This window comes from Crassostrea angulata, chromosome 3, assembly GCF_025612915.1.
Source record: "Crassostrea angulata isolate pt1a10 chromosome 3, ASM2561291v2, whole genome shotgun sequence".
Classification (NCBI taxonomy): Eukaryota; Metazoa; Mollusca; class Bivalvia; order Ostreida; family Ostreidae; genus Magallana; species Magallana angulata.
The window spans coordinates 29816582-29828900 of NC_069113.1; the positions used below are offsets into that span (position 1 = coordinate 29816582).

Below are 12319 nucleotides of genomic sequence, written 5' to 3' on the forward strand. Positions count from 1 at the left end.
AAATGAAAATAAATAAAAAAAAAGACACGAAGACAATAAAAATCTTTGATAATATAAAGATGAGTGACTGTTAAACATTTTCATATAGTGTAATATACAGTATAGAAATACAATAGGATGATCGTTAAAAGTTACGAGTACATAATTCTACCATATGCTCAATTTTCGTCAATCCTTGCAAGAGAATTATGAATTTTACATGATTCCTTTGGATGAAAACAATATTTATCTGTCAATTAGCAATCCAATGAAGTCCCTTGAAGAGAAAATTAGAATGTTCGCACCAGATGTTTGTAGAAACGCTTCTCTTGAGACTTGCCTGGTGCATTTGTTATCCCAATTTACAGAATAACGAGATTACAGCGATTACACGTACCAGTTTAATGAAATAACCTAGGAATCGCAGCAATAAAATCTATATCGATTACCTATCACTGATTTCGTCTGTTTTGAAAGAAAAGATTACGGCACCATTGGACTAGAGATATGTATTATCCAATAAGTTGTCTCACGCCCCTTTCAATCGATTTTTGAGGAAGTGGCAATGCCACATGGATGAGCTCTCGTTATCTGCCTGCGAAGTGTTAAAAACAGAGGCATATTTGTCAGGCACGTGCTATATATGAAATCAAGTTGTACATTCTAGCATCCGATCACATTCAATTTTTTGGAGTTTAGTATTCATAGGAATCAGACCAAATTCGTGAGTATTTTTCTTTTCTTTTTTACATCTATTAGTTGATGGTCTTAAAAAACCCCAATTATTTGAATGTGTCGGCAAAGCCAATGGATGATAATTATATGTACATAAAATACTGTAGTTTTATCAGCTCATTTTAAATTTGTTCAACTTGTGACATCGATATACACTGAACATAGTACATATACATGTATAAATAGTTACAATTGTAGATACACTGTAATAGATAGTGTAAATTATTGAAAAAACAGAAAAATGTACAACTGTTCAAGAAGGACACACAGATTTATAAATTTTTATAAACTGTGGAATCATTTTTATTCGTGGGGGTCAATGTTCGTGGGTTGATAAATTTTTCTTGGTTCGTGGGGACGTAATTTCGTTTTAAAATAGGAAGCTTGGGATAATATTAATGAATATCAAACGAATGCTTGTATATATGTTCGTGTGGATATCAATTCGTGGGCAAGGGTTACCCACGAAAGCCACGAACATTGGCCCCTCACAAATACTGATGATTCCACAGTAAAAATGAGGTTTTTAAGTTTTAAAGTAGATATTAATTCACAAAATGTAAGAGTATTTTGGTCTTCACAAAGCATAGATTCTAAATATTTTTGTAATGCATGAAATGGCATTACATTATTAAGTTTGACATATAACAAATACTTTGCGAAATTCTGATGGCAAAAAACTTAAGAACTTTTTATATCCCATAGTTGATTTATAAACGTGATTCAGTTATTCGTCCTAAATCTCTATAGCTAGTTGGCGTTCGTGATTTACACCATGCATTGTATATTAAAAAAGAGTTTTCATATATTTAGATACGTACGAAGTACATAAAAAAAATCAAGGAAACACAAAATTAGGGATGGCAATCTCTAACCGGTTAACCGATTAATCTGTCGGAACGGTGGTAACCGGTTACAAAATCAGTAATCGGTTAGTCTTATAAGATTTTTAAAAATGTGAATATTTACGCAATTTCAAATAAATTTCAATTCTTGTTTTGTCTCTCGAGACTATCATTTAATCAAGTTTATTTAATTTGGAAACCGCCAAGACCCGCGGGCTGAGGTCTTGGAGGAAATTTGGCCAGAAGGTGTTAATAATAATAATCACTGTTAAAACAAGTTACCACCTTGTCTCTTCAGCTTTTCATAAATCACTAATAAATGATACTAATACAAGTATCATTGTTGACTACGTTACAATCATAATTATTGTACATACGTTAAAAGTTGTTATTCGGAGGCATAAATAACATGTTATTCATGTCTCTGGTTTATCTTACTTTTTTCCTGTAACACGATATCAATTTATAATTATTATCCAATAATAATACAATTTCTAAAGCGGGCACATACATGTTACTACTATCCAAAAGGATAACCATTTCAAACGGAGACCTATAACTTGTCACGGACATACTTTGTTCTGAGAATTGGATCGGCCTGCGAAATTTTGACATGTGGTCAGTGAAACTACTTCATGGCTGTTTACTCGTTGTTTAAGATTTCTTGTTGAATAATTATTATGAGATTTAAGTTTTAGATTATATTTTGATTTACACAAAAAAAGAATATTCCTTTCGTGTTTTCTGTGTTATTTATAACAATTATCAATACTGATAATAATTAAACAAGTAAAGAATCTGCGGTTTTTTTATACGATTAACCGGTTAATTCGTCGCAACGAATTGAGATTAACCGATTAGCAATTCTGCAATCGATTGCCATCCCAATACAAAATATGTCATTTTGTTAAAAAAAAAAAAGGCCCGCTTCTAAATAAATACTTATTTTTGTAATCAAACAGGAGAGAGAGAGAGAGAGAGAGAGAGAGAGAGAGAGAGAGAGAGAGAGAGAGAGAGAGAGAGAGAGAGATTTATCATGCAGACGCTGGGCTAAACTCAGTAAAAAATGTTTCGGTTTTTTTTTTGCTTTATATATATATATATATATATATATATATATATATATATATATATATATATATATATATATATATATATATATATATATTATATATATATATATATATATATATATATATATATATATATATATATATTTATATATAAAGCACTAAAAACAACCAACGACACGAACAGAAAGGGAAAATATTGTCAAATTTTCGGGACAATTTCATTAATTTGCTGTTTATTTCATTCCCGTTATCTTTCAGCACTCCTACACAGACTGTTCGCTGCGTCGGACGTGAGTTTTCTTTCTCGGGCTTATGATCTTAAATACAAAGAGATGCCACGGTCAAATCCGGTGTTTTATATATTATTTAGATTTATTTAGAAAGCGGCTTATTATAAAATGAAACTCTCTTTTGTAGATATGTATTAATTAATAGTTTTTCTTTAATTTATACAGCTTTTTTTCACGTATCTTCTGTGGTACTAACAGGCTTTCATACTATATCGATGAATCTAGTTTACATAGTGAAGCGTAGTTTTCGGCTTCATTTTGAAATCATTAGGAATTAACATAATTGAGCAGAATTTTAATATACACTCCAATTCATTCTATTGGTACTAGTGCGCAGCTTCAATCGCCCTGACTTTTTGTCAGTATCATTGACTAGCTGCTTAAAAATGGACCAACTCAAAAAGAGAGAGAGAGAGAGAGAGAGAGAGAGAGAGAGAGAGAGAATTTTTGCATAATCGCATTGTGGTAAATGTGTTAGAGATACATTCACTTATAGGATGCAGGTATCATATCAATGTTAATGTCATGTAAACTATTTTAATTAAGGGCCTAATAGTACTGGAAAGCGGCGTGCAAGCTTGTTTTTAATTTATGTATTTCCAATAAAATTTAATATACTGAAGAAAATCAACATTTCCCGGTATAAATTTTCCTTCCTGTAATACCGTGTATGTGTTTTCTAAAAACTAGGCTAAAAATCAATAAATGTTTGCATCATTAAAAGATCAGCTACTATATTAGGATCACAAATGAAAATATTACGTGTACTTTGTCATTTTTGGTTCCCAAAAGTATACATTTACATTAAATGGACTTAAACAAGATTTATATCAAATTTTATTTTTCTATTTTTAATGTTTAGAATGGTTAGTATGGGTAAAAATGATTCGTCACAGTTTGAAAGTCAAATATCAAGATACAGGGTTTGACATTTTTTGGTTTGTAAACAAAACTAGAGTCATGTTATTGTTTGAATATGTATTGCATTGTTATAAGTTTCAATTAAATGTTTCTCTTTCTTTTTGAATAATATTTATTAAGTTATGAACACAGTGAGTTGATTTATTTTGTTTGTCACGAGTCGTTTTGTCAAAAAAGGTGATTTCCATACCTAGTACTCGAGCTTTGATTACATAACTATGAATTCTTTCCTCTGTATCTCGTTTGCAACTTGACTTTATTCAATTTTTTGTCAATCATTCAAAATGCACAAATTATTAAATGTAAAAAATGAAAATTAAAATGTTAGGTCTTAAGTCTAAGTCCCTTTAAATGAAGATCAACTTTCAGTTTTCTCAATACTTTGATTCATCATAGGTAGCGTTTTGACGAAGCAGTTTGTTAATAGTTATACTTTCATGACATAATATACAAACATAAACAACTTTAAAATGCAAAAATTCGGCTACTAGAATCGTCTCGGAGAAATCAATAAATTTACCTTTCTTTATTAATGTAATAGTGTTGTGTTGTGCTGTGCATGTACTATGTCTAGTGGTCAGGGTTTGATACATGGTGCACGATCCGCATGCACAACACAACATTATTGTTATTATTATGCCGACTGTTGTATATACTGCCTTTCTATAAGTACTTGTAGCTGTGACGTTTGAGAGTTTTTTTAGTCCCTAAAATTATCACCAGAAAAGCAAACGTTTGTTCTTTCAAAATATTTACACTTGCAAATGTTTTCCCCTATATAACACTGTTTGTGCAATCTGCTGTTATTCTTGCATTACATCATTATGGGTCAAAAGGTCAAAGTAGCGCATGAATAATCTACTACTGTAGGTCACTACTCTTTCTATGTATGTGCTGAAACTAACCGACTTACAGTACTGAAACACACCTACATGTATTAGATATCGTAATGAAAACATAATTTAGGTCTAAAAGAAAAAAGTATCCGTATTTTGTTAAACTAAGTTTTAATTAATCATTTTTTCTAAAAAAAAAAAAAATATAACATTAATTGCGGGGGATAAATGATTCATGAAAGATAGGCATGTAAACAGAATAATGTTTATGGATCGACGTCGTACCAAGGCGTTCTTGAAAATTACAATTTGTCAAAGGAGTTGAATCAGTTAAAATTCATTTCTGGCATTATTACAAGCCTCGATCAAAATCGCAAACGCAATATCACAGACCTTTCGTGTTAAGGGGGTGACAGGGGCCTCTATGAAAAATTTGATAGATCTTGCAACCCCCCCCCCCCCCCCCCCCCCCCACGTTTTAGGAAAAGTTTCTCATCGATCTTCATGTTTTATAAGCTAAATGGATAGCGAATCTGATTTTCCTCATTTGCCTAAAAATTAAAAGGTGAAAAGAAGTAAAACTAATATCTATTACTTGTATCAAGATATGAACTTACCAAAGCTTCCTCATTGACTGCTTCACGAATCAGGGTCAAATTTAACTCCTTGTCGGAATCTGTCCGTTTTGTTCCGTAAAAAGAACTTAGAGAAGTTAAAATTGCTTTCCTCTATAATGTCGGAGGAAAATCATTATGCTCTTGAATCTGATTCTGCGATAGAGTTTCCCCTGAAAATGCCTAAGTAGACAATAACTCAACTTTCGATCGCTTTGTTTTCAAATTTTCAACCGCTCTGCGACTTCGACAAAAGTGGTACTATTCCGCCAAGCTTCAACCGTTTTTTTTTTTCAATTGTACAAGTGAATTTTCTTTTCTGTTTCACTTTATCATAATAAAATAGTGTTGTTTCGTCAAAAGTAGTGTCATATTTATTTATCATAATAATCAAATACTTGCAACATTGTTGTACTATTTTTTGTTACGTCATCTTAATCAAAGCGACTTTCTAGGTCATCACAAAAAAGAAAGCATGGAGCATTGTTATTGTCATAATTTGCAACAACTGTAAATAGAAGAAATAAGGTATCATTTTTGGATGTATATCAGGATATAAATACGGGTTGGTACGTGATCAAATCTACCATAAAGCCCTTCCGATATACTTTCAAAAATGATACCTTATTTCTTAATGAATTAGTTGATTTGTTTGATTATTAATTATTAAATCAATAAGTTCTTGTACAATAACAAAAATCAACATACGTTTTTGTTCTTTTCAAAAAATAACACACGATTGACCTTATCGAGAAACCTTGAACTGTTTAGCAGCCAAAATCTCATTGAAATTTTAGGTCTTTCTACCTTTCAGGTGAAATACCTTTTGTATATCGTATTAGGTCTTTCTACCTTTGAGGGACAGCTTTTTTATTTCTAAAGATATTGAATTTTTTCTTTATGTAATTTACCATTAAAAGTTATGGTACCAAATGACCCTTTGTTTAATAACTCCCAGAATTAACAGAGTTATTGCCCTTGTGTATGAAAAGTTTGTTATCGCTTCTTCTCTTAAATCCTTAGAGGTAGAAACTTGAAACTTTTACCAATGTATTAAGTTCACTTAGAGAGTTCTGCAATCTATTCATATCGAAAGGGACCCTGAAAGTTTTGAGAAACCAATCGAAACACTTACAACTTTTTAACCATACGTCGTAGAGACATCGAACCGATTGGAATTGAAGTGTCTACCTTTTCCGATTAAAATGACCGAAAAGTAAAAGGTCATTTGAAAATCTCTGTATTAATGCATTTTAATATTTCTTTTGTTTATGAAGGTATTGAGAAACTTTTTGATGATTTCAAAATTTAACTCTTCAGTCCCTTCCTTGAAACAGTTAAAGAGTTATTGCCCCTATTGTATAAAATGCTTGTTATCGCTACTCCTTATAAACTGTTAGAGGTCGAGGGTTGATATTTTAACCAATATCTTCAGTACACTTCAGGCTCCTTCAATCTTTTAATATCGAAAGGGTCCGAGATCTCTCTCTCTCTCTCTCTCTCTCTCTCTCTCTCTCTCTCTCTCTCTCTCTCTCTCTCTCTAAAACGTTGGCGTTGGACAGTTGAATGTAATGATTTTAGGGTCGTGAGTTCGGAATCTGCAGTCGGCGCTTGTTCGATTAGCGTTGAAAACATTTACCGCGCTATATTTCGGCCCACATAGTATGCTTACGCTTTATAAACCCTTTGTGTACTATGCGAAAATAAATGAGTAGCGAATATATAGAGACACACTGACAGGAGAAATATTGATGTGTCGTAGTGCTTAATCGTAGTACCTTTGCTAATGATACAATGTATACTCAATCAAATTGTGCAGTAAGAAGAAACTTTGCAATAAAGGATTAATTGTACACTTGTGGTCTTATAAAGACATGTGACAAATTATCAAAATTATTATAAATTAAATGATGTTAACAGACTTCTGTTAACGACTTAGATTTGTTATCCTTTTTTCACCGTTGGATACTTTTTTCGCAACTTTCCAAAGCTGTAACTTAGAAATGCATAGGTGTCACATATTGAGATTGCAGATTGCATTTTTTGCATTTCATATCTTTTATCAATACAAGTAGTTCGAATTATATCATATTCGAACATATACGAAACACACAAAATATACCTCCCCAAATGACCATAAACACCACAAATGTTGTATTTCTTATGGCATGAATACTAGTATTCATGAAATGTGAATCAAAACTATGTGCGATCTCGTTGCGAGCAACGAGCAGAACTTCCTTCCGATATTCGTCTCATTGTTGGCAACGTCTGAAAGAAACGGACGAAACTTCAATAGCATATATCCAACAAAATGTCCATCATCCAAGAAAGTATCAAGTCTTCTTTTTTGTTGTCTATCTAACTGCGGAAAAGAAAATAAGGAAGTTTGACATAAATGACGAATGTTAATACAAATTGAGATACAGAAAAATACTTGAGCAATTTTCATTTTCTAATATTCCTGAAATGTCCTTGTAATTGTATTGAACTATCTCCAATTAAGGAACTTAAATGTACATATACGGGGGGGGGGGTTATTAATATTAATATTAATAATATTATTACGATATTAATAAACTAAAAACAGAAACTTAAATTAAACTTAAATTAAACTTAAAATCATTCACCATTTGTAAACTAAACTGTAAATCTAAGCGCAGACAGAAATAGGAGCTTGAACATGGGTGGCCAGGCGCAAGTCCAACACTCTAACCACTACGCAACGAGAACCATCGCTTCAATGACCAAAATCTACATAATGCGTTGATCGGTTTTAAAATAAATACATTCTGTATAATTGTATGAAGGCGTTTCTTTCAACCCTAAAAATATAAAACAAGAATATTGAAAAAACAAAAAGGTTATAAATTGTAAATTTCCTTCCGATGACAACTGGAAATAACGACAGATGTTCATGTATGCTATGTGCATGTTACTTAAAGACTTCCTTTAATCGCTGAAAAGTTCTTTTTTTTTAAAACCAAATATATCTCGAGACCGAAAGTGACGAAAAAATCTTATTAAGATGGTCCTATACTCAGCATTAAATGGGCTTAATCACAGAAAGCCTAGTTTTAAATTATAAATGTGCATTCTAATAATACAATAAGAAATAGTATATGTTTACATGCTATTTTTTTTTGTTATCACCTCTCAGGCAAGTGTACCCCCTTGCAAATATTATTGACAATAATGAAATTTGCAAAATGTCCGTTTTATCTAAAAATGATAATCAAATTTTAGTTAACTAGAACTGAATATATATAAAAAAAAAAAGGTATAAACATTTGTTTGAATCATATTACTTCAGTATTTTTGCGCAAATTGTACGCTTTGTGGATCTGACGCATCAGAATTCAATACGAAAAAAATTAGATGCATTTGTCGATTTTGGTCATTTTAAACTATTTTTATGGACTCAAATCTAATTTAATGGTATTTATTCTATAGAATGGCATCTTTAAAAATAGTTGGTAAAATAAATGATATGTTGACGGATTACTTTTCACGCTATAAGCTCTAAACCAAGTAGACCTGAACTATCCTCAAGTGTTTGCTAATTTCGTTTTGCTAAAGAATTCCTTTTACATATATATATATTGAAACATCAAGTTTTAAAATGGGTTATTTATTAAATTTTCACAGCTATTTAATAAAGCATATATTGAAAAATAAAAAGTGTACCTTTTTCGTAAAAAAAAATTAAAAAAAATTAAAAATGATGTGATCATAAATATTTAAATTTGTTAAAAACTGTGAATGCCTGCAATCATTAATGATTTTTAAAAACAGTCCTTAGGGAATTTACAAATTGATGAAAAAACGTGTACATTGTACTTGTACATTTCTTCATCTTGATCTCGCACAAGTAAAGAAGTCAGGAACTTAAGATTGCTTGCAACAATTTGTAGCTACATCAGATAATATCAAGTTTTGATATACATGTAAAATTTAAAAGAAAATACTAGGCGCCTATGATGTTGATTCGGCAGGAATCTGGGCGCACAGGGAGAGTAAAAATGTCATCGATTAATTTTGAACATATTTCAAATTATAACCATTATTTTGTTTCTGTTGGACGTAAAATGGGTAGAATAATGTTTGAAATGCAAATGGGTTTTTTTGTTGTTCAAAACGATACAGAGCAAATTGAAGTTATAGACTGACATTTAAATCCTAGTTGATTCGTGTCGATGATTCCTGCAAACTTACATTCGTTTGCTTCCAAATTCTTTTACAAGTTTCATGATCTAATGCCATTATCTTTAAAGCTGGTACAAAGATTAGTTTGCCTAATTCAATGTTATCACACTGTGTTCCTGTGTAGAACTCTTATCTTCTTCAGTCTCACTACCACTTCCGCTCAAAGGGTCATTGCTGACTTGACGTAATAGATCTGCAACAGGTATATCCCATTTCTCGACATATGTACATGTATCACAGGTTATAACCGATTCATCAATTTTAATAAGATCATCAAAGCTACACCTAAACAAATCAAGCGAAAGCGCTAAATAGACAGAGGCATAGTGAAGGAACTTATTGCTTATGTATCTTGCTTTTATTCATATTCTGCTATCCTTTTTCCTTTTTATTACATTTTTTTATGAATGCCACTTTATTGTTTTCATATCCATGCTTATCAAATTTCACCTTGACTTTTTTTATTCTTTATGTTGTCCTTAACTCTATTCTTATTTGTGTAAATTTTTATTCTTTCTTTTATATTCATACCGATTCTTTACTATATCATTATACTTATCTTTATTACAAACGTGAATTCGATTATGCAAAGAATGACCAAAACGCTTTTAATGAAGACGAATACAAGCTGTGTGCATTTAATGTTGCATTATGAGCCACGTGGCGGTTTATTCCCTTTATATATTGACTTATGAATACAACACAAACCATCTTTATTAAAAGATTCAGTAAAGGATGTAGTCAACTTTTTAACATGGTAGAATATAGGAAGGTTAAAAAAAGATACTCTGAGCATCTTTTTACTCTCTTTCTATATCCATATATCATGTACAATGCATGCGAGGTTCCAAAAAAAAATAAATTTCGGGGGGGGGGGGGGGGGGGGTCAAGTCCGAGTGATAATAATACCCATCACAAACAAAATTAGGGAGGTATATAGGAATCAACTTGTCTGTCCGTCCGCCGTCTGTCTGTCTTTTTGTAGAACAAATATTTTCGTCAAAGATTTCTCAGCAACTATCTATCGCAGATGCTTGGAATTTTAACACACTATTGTTTAGGTATGCTATATGCTGGGTTATATTTATGTATCAATCCGACGTCAACTTTCTGATAAATGCCGACTTTCAAATTGTTTATTTTTAGCCATAATTTTCATCAAAGATTTCTCAGCTATTATAAATTGCAGAAGCTTGACTATTTGTTTAGGTATGCCCTATTGTGGGATATATTTTTGTACCAATCAGACGTCAACTTCCTGTTAATTGACGACTTTCCTTATTTTGCATATTGATATCAGAGTGGGAGTGACACTAGTGAGCATTGGCTCACAGATATCTTGTTATTAGATATTATGTGCAGATCCAAATGTTTGGGATCCAGACACCCCTCTTAATCTGGAAAATTCAAATTATTCACTTACTACTTGTAGAGTTATTGAAAATAAGCCTTGGACAAAATTAAAGCAAAATTATTAAGTATCCCTTTGACTCCCTCCTCTTCCGTCCCCAGGTAATATATTTTCTTTATCTGCGCATTTACATGTACATACATATGTATTCTAACATTACAAAGCTTTATGTAGCTGCGTTTTTTAAATAAAGGAGTACAGCAATTGTATCGAACACACCGTTGCCTGTCACTATAATGCGGCATTAAAATTTACACGACTTGTATTTTTCTGAATTGAATGCACTTTTTGGTTTGCGTAATCAAATTAACGTATATCTGTAATGCAAAGGTTGTTCGATTTGTAAAAAAATGTGTACTGTACAATTTCTCAAAATCATTTGACTCAAAAAGTGAATTGAACATTACATCCCAAGCTTTAAAAGGTTTGAAATCAAAGCGATTAAAAATCAAACTTTTAGTCTCTAAATCTATCAATGAAATGCGTCACGGTACTGATTTATGTAAACATCTGAGGCACTGACTGATGACTGAGCCAAGGGCTTGTCGAGACCAGATAAGAACTTTTTATGGTTTGGAAAAAGGACAAAGTCGTATGGAGCTATAAATCTGTACAGTTTGGTTTGGCAAGACGGTAACCTCCGACGACTTTTACAAGCACGTGATGTCTGTGATGGAGCATCATCACAAAGAAGACGAACATGCCTAAATCCTGACACAGTGCGTCATTCATGATATTTCTGGAGATTTCCTGTGTATCTCAGACCTGTAACACTTTTGTCCTTCGGCACTGGAATTTATACGGCTATTTCATCACATGAAAAGAATACTAGTAATTGTGCAATACGGCTTATGTTTCTTATGGCAACTACAGGCCTTCAACATCTTCCTGCGCAATCATTCATTGATACAATGCTTAATATGTAGAATGAAATTATGTTAATCATTTTTGTATATACTGTGTCCAAATATTTTCTTAATTGCTTTCTTAACATTCTTTTAACTTGAAAAAAAAAAACCCAGCATGGCTGGGATATTTAGAGGACTTGGCAGGGATAAATAACAAACTGAAATGGATGATTTACATGTATACATTCACGTGGTATTCATTCTTTTCGTTGCAGCTGACTGGAAAAAAAATAGCAAACTTTTTTTTAATTTCAAATCAGTGAGTCGGTATTTAGTGGGTCGTACTCTTAATTTTGTTCTTTATGTCAAATTTTTACTATAATTTTTATTGTTCCAAATAAAAATTTCAGATAAAAGACTGTTTTAAAGGAAAAACATTGTCTCCTCTCATTCAACTTCCCCGTTTTATGCATACAGCATTTATTAATATAGACCGACGTACCTGTAGAACACAATATTTTAATTCTTTAAAAAGTACTACAAATCTGTCGTGTTGCAAAT

At 31.8% G+C, this 12319-nt stretch overlaps 1 protein-coding gene across 2 annotated transcripts in view; it reads left to right on the forward strand.

Moving 5' to 3' along the window:
• The first annotated feature begins 403 nt into the window (after positions 1 to 403).
• The window catches only part of LOC128176787 (limbic system-associated membrane protein-like), a 48932-nt gene continuing 37016 nt past the window's right edge, over positions 404 to 12319 (forward strand). The window contains exon 1 of one of the 2 annotated variants that reach the window (XM_052843324.1): positions 404 to 703. The gene's annotated coding sequence lies outside the window, so the exon portion shown is untranslated. The remainder of the gene's footprint in view (positions 704 to 12319) is intronic. The other variant, XM_052843323.1, reaches the window with a different exon arrangement.